A 14,153-nucleotide genomic window follows, 5' to 3' on the forward strand; every position below is an offset into this window, starting at 1 on the left:
CTTTCACCAGCCAAAAAGAAATCTTTGTTAAGGCTCCTAGTTCGAAGGCCACCTACATTCAGAAGAGCACATAAGCTTGTGCCTAGGTTCATTCACTTTAGGGAAACTTTAAGATAAAGGCTTGAAATGTCTCTTGGACTATAGCCTTCAAGGTTATGCACTTCTCATTTTCTCTCCCTTTCTTTAGCAAATTCACTCTTGTGTCACACTCTCCTACTTTCTCATCTTTTGATTGATAATTGTTAAGTATTTTATGGACAGAGACATAATAGGATGAATGGGCTTGTGCTGAGCAGTTGAAAAAAAAATAGGCTGAAGTTATCAGAGAAAGTTTCCTAATAGAGAGATTTTAACTGCCAAACCATTTCCCAAGGGAACCAGCAGAAGTCTGGTACTAAAGATTTTGGAAACTAGCCATGGCAAAATCCTGGCACACATAATTTAAGGAAGACTCCGGCACTGGCTCCCAAGGGATCACTGGCTTTTATGTTAAATAACTACACTCTGTGGATCGATAGGACATAATTTACTAGCATTAACTATCTTTTGGATAGAGATGAGAATTTAACCCATACTATGGCGTTATGTCAAAAAGATGAAAAATTATATTAATGATAGTAACAATGTCACCTGACATTTTGGAGCTTCTAAGTTAGCATTGTATTACAGTGAGCAAGATAGGTAATGTCTTTTCAGTCTTTCTGCAAATTTTCTGTATACATGTTATATATATACATATACTGCATGCTGTACAGAGACATGCATGATATATACACATATAAAGCGTCAGTTTGCCATGCAGCCAGAATCTACTGAAGCTGATGGGGGCTTGCTGTTATGTCATTCTACATCCTGAAATATTCCTTTTAGACCTCTTTGCTGAGCAAAATGATTTGTAAAAATTTCTCAGAGTTGGTGCTTTTAACTGTACCACTTTATGTATATATAATTATGATGTTTTGGTTTGTGCCAGAAGAGAAAAAAAGGACAAAACCCTTTTATTCCATCCATTAAAAAAAAAAAAAGGAAAAAATAACACAACAACAAAAAAACCCCAACTCTGGCTGGCTAGAGTTTATACTATAACTAGGAGGGAAAACTTGTTACGTCATTTTGATTTCTGCATTGTTAAGAAGTTTTTAACCATTGTCTCAGCTTTCTGTTTCTGAAAATATGCAGTGGATTAATCTTATTAATCTTGGTAAACCTTGTTTAAAATGTTAATTCAGATTTTTTTTTTAAGACAGGAAAGAAAAGAGGCAGAGATCTAATTAATCCAAGTGACACCCAGCTTGCATTTATGTTTTCACAAGTAGGTAGCAGTTTTTACTGAAACAAGAAGAGAAGAGAAAGACTATTTAATCCTAATGACATCCAGCATGCAGCAATATTTTATTGGATTGTGGTACCTAACAGCGACAGATAATGTTATTTTACCTTCTAATGGAAAACTGCAGAAAGGTAAAAGGCTATTGGAAAAAAAAAATATTTTCAGGTAGTGATTAATTTAACCCTCTTAAAAATATAGATAATTCTCTTAGTAACTCCTTAAGAGGAATGATCATGTTTTCTGCTGTACTGACAATGAAAGGTAGTCCTAGGAGATTATAATTTTTAGCAAGACATTAATCACATAGTTCAATATCGTAAACTGTATGGTAAACACAGAAGATGAGCCAAACAACCCAAATCTGTCACTGTTAGTTGCCTTGGAAAGCTGATGGTTTTTTTGCCCAGGAGAGATTAATGCCTTTTTTTCTTTCAGTTGTTTATTGTGAAACCGTAATATCTGAGATCAATAGCAAGAATAAAAATTTAAGGGAATTTCAAAATATTCTCCCCAATTCAGGTGTGATAAGCTGAATCTGCACTAAATATGCTTTTGCAAGACAAATGTAGCACATCATTAACAGATTAAAAGGAACAGGAATATATTTATATCTTTTGTTATAATTAGGGTCTACCTGGCCTACCCCAGTGGTACATTTAAGTGTTGATAAGTGGATGAATATCCATAAATTCCTACAGCTACAGGAATGAATCTTAACAGAAAAAATAAAAAAAATAAAAAAGGAGTCAGACTGAATGAGATTAAATGAAAAGGTGTATTATGTGTCCTAATGACTGTACTGAGATGATTTATGCTAAAATATAACAATTAAGCAAGAAATTATTTATTATGTCTGATTGGAGGCCCAACTGATACACAGAAAAAACCCAGGTGCACTAATATCTATTTTCTCAACCTGTGCAATTGCAGAGCTACAATGTTGTTGGGATCATGGAGACGTGGTGGGAAGGCTCCCATGACCGGAGTTTTGCAATGGAGGGATTCAAGCTTTTTAGGAAGTATAGGATAGGGAGTTGCCCTTTATGTGAGAGAGCAGCTAGAGTGCATGGAGCTTTGCCTGGGAATGGATGAGGAGCCAACTGAGAGTTTGTGGGTTAGGATTGGGACAGGTAAAGGGGACAGGGTATAGTGGGTGTCCCCTATAGGCTGCCTGACCAGGAAAAAGAGAGGCCCTCTACAAACAGATAGGAGCAGCCTCATGTTTGCAGGCCATGGTCTTCATGAGGGGCTTCATCCACCCTAATAACTGCAGGAGGGACAATACAACAGGACATAAGCAATTTCAGGAGGTTCCTGGAGTGCATTTAAGACAACTTCCTCACCTAAGTGATAAAGGAGACAACAAGGAGACATGCTCTGTGTGATCTCATATCAGGTCTTTGTTGGGGATGTGAAGGTCCAAGGCAGCTTTGGCTGCAGTGCTTGTGAGATGGGGGAGGTCAGGATCCTGAGGAAAGGGGGGAGGGTAAAAACAAAGATCAGAGCTCTGTTCTTTAGGTGAGCAGATTTTATTATCTTCAAAGATCTGCTTGGAAGAGTCCTGTGGGATAGGGTCCTAGAGGGAAGAGGGGCCTGAGAAAGCTGGTTGATATTCAAGAATCACCTAGTTCAAGCTCCAGTGTAGACCAACCCACCAAGTGGGAAGTAAGCAAAAATGCCAGGAGCCTGCACAGATGAACAAGGAGCTCCTGGCTAAACTCAAACACAAAAAAGGAAGCTTAGAGAGGGTTGAAGTAAGGACAGGTAGCCTGGGAGAAATGCAGACACATTGTCTGATTATTCAGGACAAAGTTAGGAAAGCCAAAGCCCAAATGGAATTGAACCTGGCTAGGGATGTCAAAGACAAGAGGGAATTCCATAAGAACATAGCTGACAAAAGGCCAACTAGGGAAAATGTGGGCCCATAGCTCAACAAGATGGGTGACCTGGTTACACAGGACATGGAAAAGGCTGGACTACTGAATGCCTTCTTTGCCTTAGTCTTTACTAGCGAGATCAGCCTTCAGGAATCCCAGGTCCCAGAGATGCAGGGAAAGTCTGGAGTAAGGAAGACGTACCCTTGGTGGAAGAGGATTAAGTCAGGGAATACTTGAGCAAACTGGACTTGATAGGTATATATGCCCTGATGGGATGCATAGGCCCCAATGGGAGATGACTGAACTGGTAGATGTCATTGCAAGACTACTCTCAATGATCTTTGAACAATCATGGCAACTGGGAGGGGTGCCCGAGGACTGGAGGAAAGCAAATTTCACTCCTATCTTCAAGAAGGGTGAGAAGGAGGACTTGGGGAATTAGAAGCCAGTCATTCTCACCTCAGGCCCTGGGATGATGGATCTTGCTCTAAATCCATCCAGAGTGACAGGGAAGTGTAAACTGAAGAATAACTAAGGTAAAAGAAGGAAAAAAGCTTCCCTACGGGTTGTAGTGCTGTCGTGTAAAATGATAGGAATAGTTATATATTTTTGAAGATGTTTCCTTGCTTTGATTGCTTTGCCCATCTTGTTAATTTCTTGGCAAGTGAATGACACAGTGTTGGTTAATGCTGGAACATATCTTGCAAATTCCTATGCAGTTTGTATGCTCTTTGAAACAGAAAAACTCTGCCTTCAGTTAATTTCTTATTTGTACATTTTATATTTGACTTGTGGCTGTAGTAGAAGCAGCAATGTCTTCACTAGTCGTAAGCAAACCAGTTCTATCCACAGAAAAGGAACAGCTCTTGCCTTGCACAACCAACATATGGATTCTGCCCCATCTTGAAAAGGGTATTAACTTCTGTTTTCTGGCCATATCCAAGAGCAGAAAGAGAGTAAGGCCAGGATCTGGGCAGAAGGATGAGAAGCAGTTCACTACAGTCATATAGATGTGAGCTGTCAACTACAAAAGTAATATAGAAGACAGCAGCAAACGTGTTGAGAATAAAGGCAAAAGCACTGTAGCAGTAGATTGGGGAGTGACGTTAACTTTACATGCACAATACAAAGAGTAGGGACAGTTAAAATTAAGAGACCCTAAGTCTTAAAATGCCCTTTAAGAATCTCATTATATTTGGCACCTAATTTTTCACCATTTTGACTGGAATTAGTGCTTTACCTACCCCAACCTCTCTGTGGGTTGTCTGTACCCATGTCTCCATAATCCTACTCTCCTGCAGCCAAAAGCAACAGCCAGGGGCTTTTCAAAACCTTTCACAAAATGTATAAATATTGTTGCTACCGTAATTTTAAAGGTAAAAGTAGTTCAAACCTGTAAAATTGTGAGCTGTAGAGACATTCTCTGCAGCATAGAAAAGGTAGACAAGGGTGAAGTAAAAGCAAAACACAAAAATGGAGAAATAAATCTTTGATCCTCCTCCAAATCATTAATGATACTTCAGTACCAGAAACACTATAAGATACTACAGAAAACTCAAAACATTACATATGCAATGCAAACAGACTAGTCTGACCTTTTCATAAATCACAAGAAATAAGACAGTGCCTAAATTAGCTACAGCTACTCAGAGCATTGGTTAATTCCAGTCAGCCATAGGTGAACATTAGTTTACAGCATATCTGAATATGACTGGTGCATTCTTGGAAAACCCTAATGTTTCAACTATTCTTCAATTTTCTTTTTGGAAAACCAAACTCTCAACTTCATACAGAAGATGACAGCTTACAAAAATCCTAAGTATAAAATTAAGCATTTTTTTATTTCTAGTTCTTCACAATTAATTGATGTTTTCAAGTTCTGTATAATTTATAATAACAGCAATCAGAAGCAGCTGAAATGCAGTTTTGTGATTAGGAAAACAATGAAATACTGACGGTTCTGCACATTTATTTATGGCTTTCTTTGTAACAGCCAGACCAACCCAAAAATATGTACCAAAACTAAATACTGCTTTTCTCAAGAGGAAAAAAGGGAATGAAGTTTCATACTGTAGGTAAATGTTAAAAATGGCCATCTGTTTCTATTAAACTTTAAGTTCAAGCTCCCATTTGAAATAGAATACAGTTATCATTTGAATTTTCTGAGTGTAGAAAAAATGTATGTTCTTTCTATCTGAGTACCAATTTTTGGTAAAACATAAGAGAACACAATAACAACTGGATACTTTCTTTAGGCACTTTTAAAAATGATGCTGTCCACTTCTTTCACAATCTATACAATCTTCTTTCATCTGAGTGTAGAACAAATAGAAACAGTTCTGATGAAAACTTTTTATGTAAAGAAAACAAATGTTAAAATTAATAACAGATCTCTCTCAGAAATATCAATGTTATCAAATACTGCCATGATTGGTTTGAACACAGCTGAAGTTCGCAGCTAACTAGTGATCAATAGTTTGATGGATATAGTTTGTAAAGGTTTTGATGCAACAATACGAGACTAAGAAGCTGGGAGTTTTGTCCTCACTTACTGCAAATCGTCCATACCTTCAGGTGTGACATCTGGCTCCACCTGAGTCTCTACTTGTTTGCTTTGGGAGTAGAAAACCCAAATGTCCATACTTTATTGTGGCCTCGGATATGGTTCAACATATCAACATCAGCAAATTACCCTCAGAGTTAATGTTCTTTTTTCTCTTCCTGTTGTTACTATGTCAGGCTCTGGTTTAATTTCGGGTTGCAAAAAGAAGCAATCTGGTATCAACAGCAGACCTTTGATATAGATGAGCAGGAGATCACTGAAAAGTATGTGGGTATGACTATTAGATAGAAACTCTTCATTTTTTGGCACTTGGGTACTTTTGTACAAGTTTTTAGAGAGGACGTGAAAGACTGAACAGGCCTAGAAATCCAATAGATCTATTATCCACTAGAGGGAGACTCTCTGGCTTAATTTTGAGGCACTGTATCATGTGTTGCCAGGCTTACTTTGAGGTTTCATTGAATTGCCTCAGGGTCTTTTCTCCTTTCAAGAATATATATAAAGAAGTTCTATAATCAGTTTCTGCTGCATTTGAACCACTTACAGATGCACAGACTGTGCTGGCTCCAGATCTTATCATCAATTCCCCCTCTCCCCTAAAGAGAGGACAAGCATCTTATTTCAGCCCGCATTAGTGACCATGACATGGTCATTACTTGTCCCAGTTTGTCAGCAGTCCAGATTCCCTCTGACTTGCTATTCTTCCCATTTAGTTTTGGATGAGTTTCCTTCACTTTTCTAATTCATAATGAATTATGCTGACAGTAGTGTATATATGTTAATAAAATAATGCATACGGGAATTAGAGGTAAGCCATATGCCAAATTCTGGCTATAATTCTTCAGTACTGCATACTAGATGATATTCAGTCTCTTCTCCAGCCATTTAATATCCTGCTTGATTTACTTTTGTTCACTGTTTTGGATACAGAAAAAAGCATCTTAAATGGAAGGTGGAGAGAAAAAACAAATCCAAATATTTTATAACTTTAAAAATACACTATTCTGCCTCTAACGTGACATCAGTTGTAATAGAAAAAGGTTGATTTCTATTTTTGCTAAAGATAATTTTAGCCTTTGCAGGTGTATTTTCATGTGATTATATACTGCATTCTATAAGATGGCATTCATTTAGGGAACAGAAGATATGAAAGCTGGAGATGACTGTGAAGTAAGGATTCTACAAATCATGAAAAGACAAGATTTACTAAAATCACAATTATGCACTCTTTAGCAACAATGAACAGATGTCAATGAAGAGCAGCATGGCCATATATTGATCTACAAAAAAAATATTTGGACCTTAGTTCTCTGTGGGAGCTAACAGCTGATAAATTTAGCCCATGTCAAGATGAAAATAAGCCATTTACTCAACATACAACACTCATATCCCTTTAACTGGGCCCACTATTTTTTTTTTTTTTAAGAAAAATCACTTTTCTGCACAGTATTAAAAAAAAACAATAGACTGGTAGTGCTAATACTCTAGCTCTGAGCCTTTTTGTGATCACACACAAAAAGAAAAAACCCTCTGTCAGATAGAAGAGTTCAATAAGGAGAGACAAGTGACACCCTGAAGGGTTGTGGTTCAATTTTTTTCCAGCCACAAATACTCAAACTTAATGAGTGAGTAAAGGGCTGATTCAGCTCTTGCACAGGGAGGCAGAGGACAGAATTAGCAATGAGGGATAAGAAGTCATTTCACCATTTATTCCCTCTTGCATGGACACATATATACAATTAGGGATTTTCCTTATTCACAGAATCAGGCAGCAATTCCTTGAACACTTTTAACATAAATATAATCTATAATCCTGAAATAGAACACAAGATCAATTTTTAAAAAAAAGTGAAATCTGGATCTAAACTGTCTGTCTCAGCTATATTATTATATTAACATGTTCATATTATAAAATCTCCTTTAAAAAACTCTCAGGCTGATCTATCTAAAGCAAAGTAATCCAAATAGGTCTAAAAGAACTGACATATTGCACCACAGGTTGACATATTCTTATTAAAAAGCAGCCACAGTTTTCTCAAAGAAAGATTTATATTTGAAGCAATGGAATAAGGAGACATCAAAGTTTTTAATAACATTATTGGATGCCTTGTGATTTGGAGTTCTTTAAAGCTACAATGAAAACAACATCTAAAAATATATCAATATTATTCCAATCTCTCTGTCATTTTCCATAATCTTTAATATAGTCAACTGAAAACATGATTTATCTAAAAATTTAGAAGTAGAATAGATAACAAAACATATCTTCCAATTGGATAAAGGCCTAACCTATAAAACCAAGATCTACATTGGGATCTTAATGCAGAATGTTGAAACCTATGCTATTTTTTTTTGTTTTATTTCTGAAGTCAGAGTCATCTACAAAGGCCCCAACTATACAAACCATATAGTCACATCTGAGCTGACAAATATGAACAATCTTTTGTTTGAAGCAACATTATTAGCAATAATTAACTATTTATTAGCAACAATTAACTATTTATTAGATCAAAGTCTAACAAGTTAAAAGGCATAGTCTGAAGTTTAGAAACATTAGGATTCATACTTTTGGTCTTGAGCCATTTCTTTTCTAAAAGAGTTCAAAACTTGTTCCAACATCCAGTTCCTGTTTTCAGTGGATTCCACCTGAAACACAACAATAAACAAAGGTCTAACAAAGCTTCAAAAGTACATGTCTACATGCACAGTTGTCCTGAACAAACTAATCTGATTTACCTTACACTCTCACAAACCTTCTACTTTATTCTTATTACAGGTTTTGGGTTTTCTCAATACTCATATCTAGTATTTTATAGTCATATATTGCTAAGCTAAATCTGGGGATTCAGTAAATTATTTCTGTTCAGAACAAGATTAACTCATCTGCTGTAACTTATTTTATTAATGTATTTTTTGGTATTGCATCAGTCTCATGATCACTGCACATTTTTGTGTCAGGAATTTTTTCTCAAAGGAAATGATAGCAAAGATACTGCACTAACTTAGTGACTATTCCTCTCATCATTATATTGTGGAAATGATATCTAGTGAAAACTGTTTCTTAAATACAACCTAGGTAGAAAATGTAATACATCTAAACATGAGAAAATGGGGAAATAATTTTAAAAGCCTAAATACGCTTAAACACACCTCAGACTGAGGAAGTTCTGGCCAATACATATCAAAGAATTCTTCATGAGCAAACAAGCTGATGAAGTTTTCCAAAGTGCCTCAATTATTTGGGTGTGTTATTGTCATGGTTTTAGCTGGGATAGTGTTAATTTTCTACACTGCAGCTGGCACAGTGCTGTGCTTTGGACTTAGCATGAGAATGATGTTGATAACACACTGATGTTTTAGTTGTTGCTGGGTAGTGCTTGTACTAGTCAAGGACTTTTCTAGCTTCCCATGCTCTGCCGGGTGCACAGGAAGCTGGGAGGGGAGGGAGCACAGCTAAGAGAGCAGATCCAAACTGTCCAGAGGGATATTCCATGTCATATGACATCATGCCCCGTACATTAACTGGGAGGAGCTGGCCGGGGGTGGGCAGCGATCGCAGCTCAGGGACTGGTGGCGTCAGTCAGCAGGTGGTGAGCAGTTGCATTGCTTGTGGGTTGTTTTTTTCCCTTTTTTTCTGGGCTTCTTTTCTCTCTCTCATTATTTTCCTTTTTATTATATTACAATTATTATTATAATTACCATTATTACTATTATTATTTTAATTATTAAACTGTCCTTATCTAAACCCATAAGTTGGGGTTTTTTTCTGCTTTTGCTCTTCCAATTCTCTCCCCCATCCCACATGGGTGGGGTGAGTGAGTGAGAGGCTGCATGGTGTTTAGTCGCCAAATGGGGCTAAACCACAACAGTTACACAAAGGCTTTGGAAGTTAGGATATCTTGTCTGTGCAGACAGGTAAATGAAGTAACAAGTAGCTATGTTAGATGTGTATTTCATTCTCATTTTACTTGCCCTTTCTTGAATTAATTCAACAGTGGAAGTTCATACACTTCTATTCAGAGAGGAATATTTATTGACTGATTGATCATTTGAGTTGGTAATCTACTTATCAATATCCCATGCACAACAGATATGTATTATTTTTCTTTCTCTCTCTCTCTTTCATTCAGTCACCTTTCTTGTCTATTTCAATTACCACCATAGTCTGGAAGTAGAATAAATTTAAAGCTATATTCTTGGTCAATACCAAGTATGAAAACACAGCATGAAAACGAACTCTTGCAGGAGTTATTTTTCCTTACTTTATTACCTGTCCTTTGCAATAAGAAACCTAGAATCATAGAACAGTTTGGGTTGGAAGGTACCTTTGAAGATCACCTAGTACAATCCACCCACGCTGGGTAGGGATATCTTCCACTAGATGAGGTGGGATCAAAGTAGATCAAAGCCCATTCAACCTGACCTTGAATGTTCTCAGGGACGGGGCATCCACAACTTCTCTGGGAAAACTGTTTTAGTGTCTCACCACCCCCTCAGTAAAAAATGTCTTCCTTACAGCCAATCTAAATCTACCCTCTTTCAGTTTAAAACCATTGCTCTTTGCCTTGTCACTACAGACCTTAGTAAAATGTCTCTCTCCATTTTTCTTTATATATGGAAAGGCCACAGCAAGGTCTTCCTGGAGCCTCCTGTTCTCCAGGCTGAACAACCCCAAGTGCCTCAGCCTTTCTTCATAAGACAGGTGTTCCATCCCTTTGATAATTTTCATGACCCTCCTGTAGACCTGCTCTAACAGGTTCATGTCTTTCTTTTGCTGCACCCCCCAGAGCTGGATGCAGTACTACAGGTGGATTCTCACAAGAGCAGAGTAGAGAGGAATAATCACCTCCCTCAACGTGCTGGCCATGCTTCTTTTGATGCAGCCCAGGATATGACTTGCTTTCTGGGCTGCATGTGCACATTGCTGGCTCATGTCCAATTTTTCATCTACCATCCCTGAGTCTTTCTCCCCCGAGTCCTTCTCCGTAAGGCAAAGACTTAATTCATTTAGGAAAGAACAAAATCACAACAAAAATTGGAAGCCCTCAGTATCAGATGGTGTATTTCCCAGGTGTTGAAGTGTTAGAGAAGTTGGAAGAAGTTATTTGTGATCAGGTTGATCAAGTTAATAAGTTAGCACAAAACTGCTGTTACCTTTCCTTAGACTTTTGGTATATCAGTGACATAACCATTGATATTATGATAATATCAAACCAGCCTTCCTCAGTGCATCACTTGGATAGATCTGCAGTCAGTCCGTACTTTAAGAATTAATGTTAGCTCTAACAGGAGACCAAATCAAACATGGACAGCTTCCAGGAAAGCCATTTCCTGTTCCATATAGTGGACATTATTTACAGGTCCAATATGTTATACACAGTTGGAGTAGTAAATCTGCTTGTTCACAGAAAGAAAAATGGGTGCCAAGTAAACAGGTATACTTATGAGTAAGTATTATATAATCATTACCTTTGCTAGGAACACTAAGGTTAAATATTAAAAAACATGTTCTAATAAACTGAAAATTGTATAGAGGATTAAATGCTAAATCTAGATAAAAACCCTGATTTTCAGCCTGATTCAGTTCCCCTGTGTTTTAATTGTATGCTACTTTCAAAGAGTGGAGCAGTAGTAATAGATGCATACTGTTGCCTTTCATTAACATCACGTTTTTGTTGTAGGTATAACTGTTTCTTTACTCCTCTTACCCAGTTCACAACTTGTTCATTCTTATTTTAGAAACACAAAGTCACAGAATAGTTGAGACTGGAAAGGACCTTTGGAGATCATGCAGTTCAACCCCCTTTATTAAGCAGGTTGCCCAGTACTGTGGCCAGTCAGTTTTGAATATCTCCGAAGGTTGACCCTCTTGGCAACCTGCTCCAATATTTGACCACTTTAGCAGTTAAAAAACCCCCAATATTTCTTTATGTTTAGTTGGAATGTCTTGTATTTCAGTGTGTGCCCAATATGTATTTCAAGTATCTTATCATTACTGATCAATGTATTAACTGATATAGCTGCTATCCTATGGAAAGTGGTTCCAGAGGACAAATACATTCCTAAGGCAGCAAGATGAAAACCGAGTGGTCTTTAACATCCATTAAATAAAACAGTGGACTTCTGTCATGTCCCACTGTTGTTTGTTTTTAAAGAAAGACACATCTGAAATAAAATGAAAGCAAATCTAAACTATTTTAGGAATTGTACTTCTCTCCCACTCCCCCCTACCCCTTTTTGAGGCAGATGCTGAAAACAGGAAGAAAAATGGTAAACACTGTGAGGTCTACCCATACTTCAGTACATGTTATTTCTAGATTTTCCTATTTCACTGGAACAGCAGGAGAAAAACATCCTACACAAGGTTGGTAAGGAACTTGTCTACAGAATTAAATTTCTTTTGCTTTTTTTTTTTGTTGTTGGAAATGAAAAATAAATTAAGGTTTATATGCTATATTGCTAATATAACTGAACTCTTAAAATTATAAGATTACGGAATGAAATGTCGAAACAGCTATCACTCCTTACCTTTCCTAATACCCCTCTTCCCTTTTAATTGCTATCATATCTGCCATTATCTCAGAATGTCATAAAAAAAAAGATGTCTGAAGATTAAGTGTAATAAAGTTGATTTTCCACAAAATAACACACACTATATTTATCATATATGTTTTGTAACAGAAGTTATCCTTTTTCCTCCAAACATTTCTAACTGTTCTTGCTTAATTTTAACTTTAATAATCAGAGATCCAACAGTGACTTTTTACAGTTCTGAGTTACAGTTTTAAGTCTACCTGCTAATCCCTAAGGTTTCTTTTTAACAGATTATGAAAAAAAAAAGAGAGATTTCTTTAAAAACGGGAAACATTCTACTTCATGTAATCTTTAAGGAAAGGTTACAAAAATAATTTGGCCATCGCTAACCAAAGCATAGGTTCAGCGCCAAACTGAGTAGTTCTACTTGTTCTTGAGCAGCTGTCTGCTCCCTGCTTGTTCTCCCACTATGCAGTTTCTGCTCTTTGGGAATCCTGTTTACCAATAACATTCTCTGAGCTAGTCCTGTATATCCAAGAATGAGGAAGGATTTATGTAAGTCCTTCTTATCCATACCCTTCCACTGAGGTTTTACACAGAGAGCTGTGCTTGAAACTGCTGGGTGATAATCCATCATTACAGATTAAGTGAATGACTGCTGATGAACCATAATAGTCTACTGTGCCGTTATAGAAAAGCAGATGTAGGAAAGCACAAGATGTCCTTGGGATAAATTCAAAGCTGAAATAAATAATAGTATGAATTGGTCTTTGTTTGAAATGAAATAAAACCAAATCTGCTCTGATCCAATTTTTTGGATGGCTTTACCTTTTCAGTTTAGTTTCAAGAAAAATAAATCATACTCAAGAGGACAACAACCCATATGTTATGATGGTGAATCTCCACAAACATTTGCTATTTATAATTTTCACAAGTAACAACTTTTTATAGATTTCAGGAATTACAATCTGCCTATGTAACCACAAAGCCTATTATTAACCATTAACTTCTAGTGTAAAGATAAGGTACTCCTCTAGCACATTTCCCTTGTAAGCTTCTGAAGACAAATAAAATGCAACTGCGGAATAAACAACAGATACTCAGGGCTGAAGTTATTTATTTCCACAGTTATCCATTACTCAAATGAGTGATTCTAAAAAAATTGTGGCAATTATACTATGTTTCAATGTGATTTCAGCAAAAGCACCTTGTGACTGGAGATATGCTGCAGATAACTTAAGCCGCCATTGTTAGTACAAATATGTCAAGCATATTTATACAACACAATTCTAATTCAATAGAAAAACACCAAAAAATCAAACTGTAAGTCTGATTTTATAGACCTTCAGAAAAACTAATATAACTAAATTTGGCTGAAAGATAATCACATTAGAGGTGTAAGAAATGGATCAGGGAGAGATCTCAAGAAATCGCCACGCTGAATGCTTGTCCTGAAGTAGGATTTGTATATAAAATACAGTCAACAAATATTCATCCCAATTTAATATTAAAAAAAAGAAAATTATTCAAACATTAAAAAATTGTTCCAGTGCTAAAAAGGCCCAATCAATAATGACTGTCACCCTACTGTAGAATGTAATTTTTCATCTATTTAATAATTCAGTGCTATAATATATTAAAAACAAAGTAGAAACAAAAATCTTAAAACACTGAGCATACTGACAAAACCACTAAAATATTAAAATTCCACAGAGTTTTTTTTTTTAGCACTATTTTTTCAAATAGTTAATAGAAGACCACTTCCAAAAACCTTGCAGAACTATTGACATAATTTCCCTAACTCATTAGGACCATTTAATTTAATTTTTTGGATCTAAAGTCATGGACT

Source organism: Phalacrocorax carbo, chromosome 6 (assembly GCF_963921805.1).
Source record: "Phalacrocorax carbo chromosome 6, bPhaCar2.1, whole genome shotgun sequence".
NCBI classification, from domain to species: domain Eukaryota; kingdom Metazoa; phylum Chordata; class Aves; order Suliformes; family Phalacrocoracidae; genus Phalacrocorax; species Phalacrocorax carbo.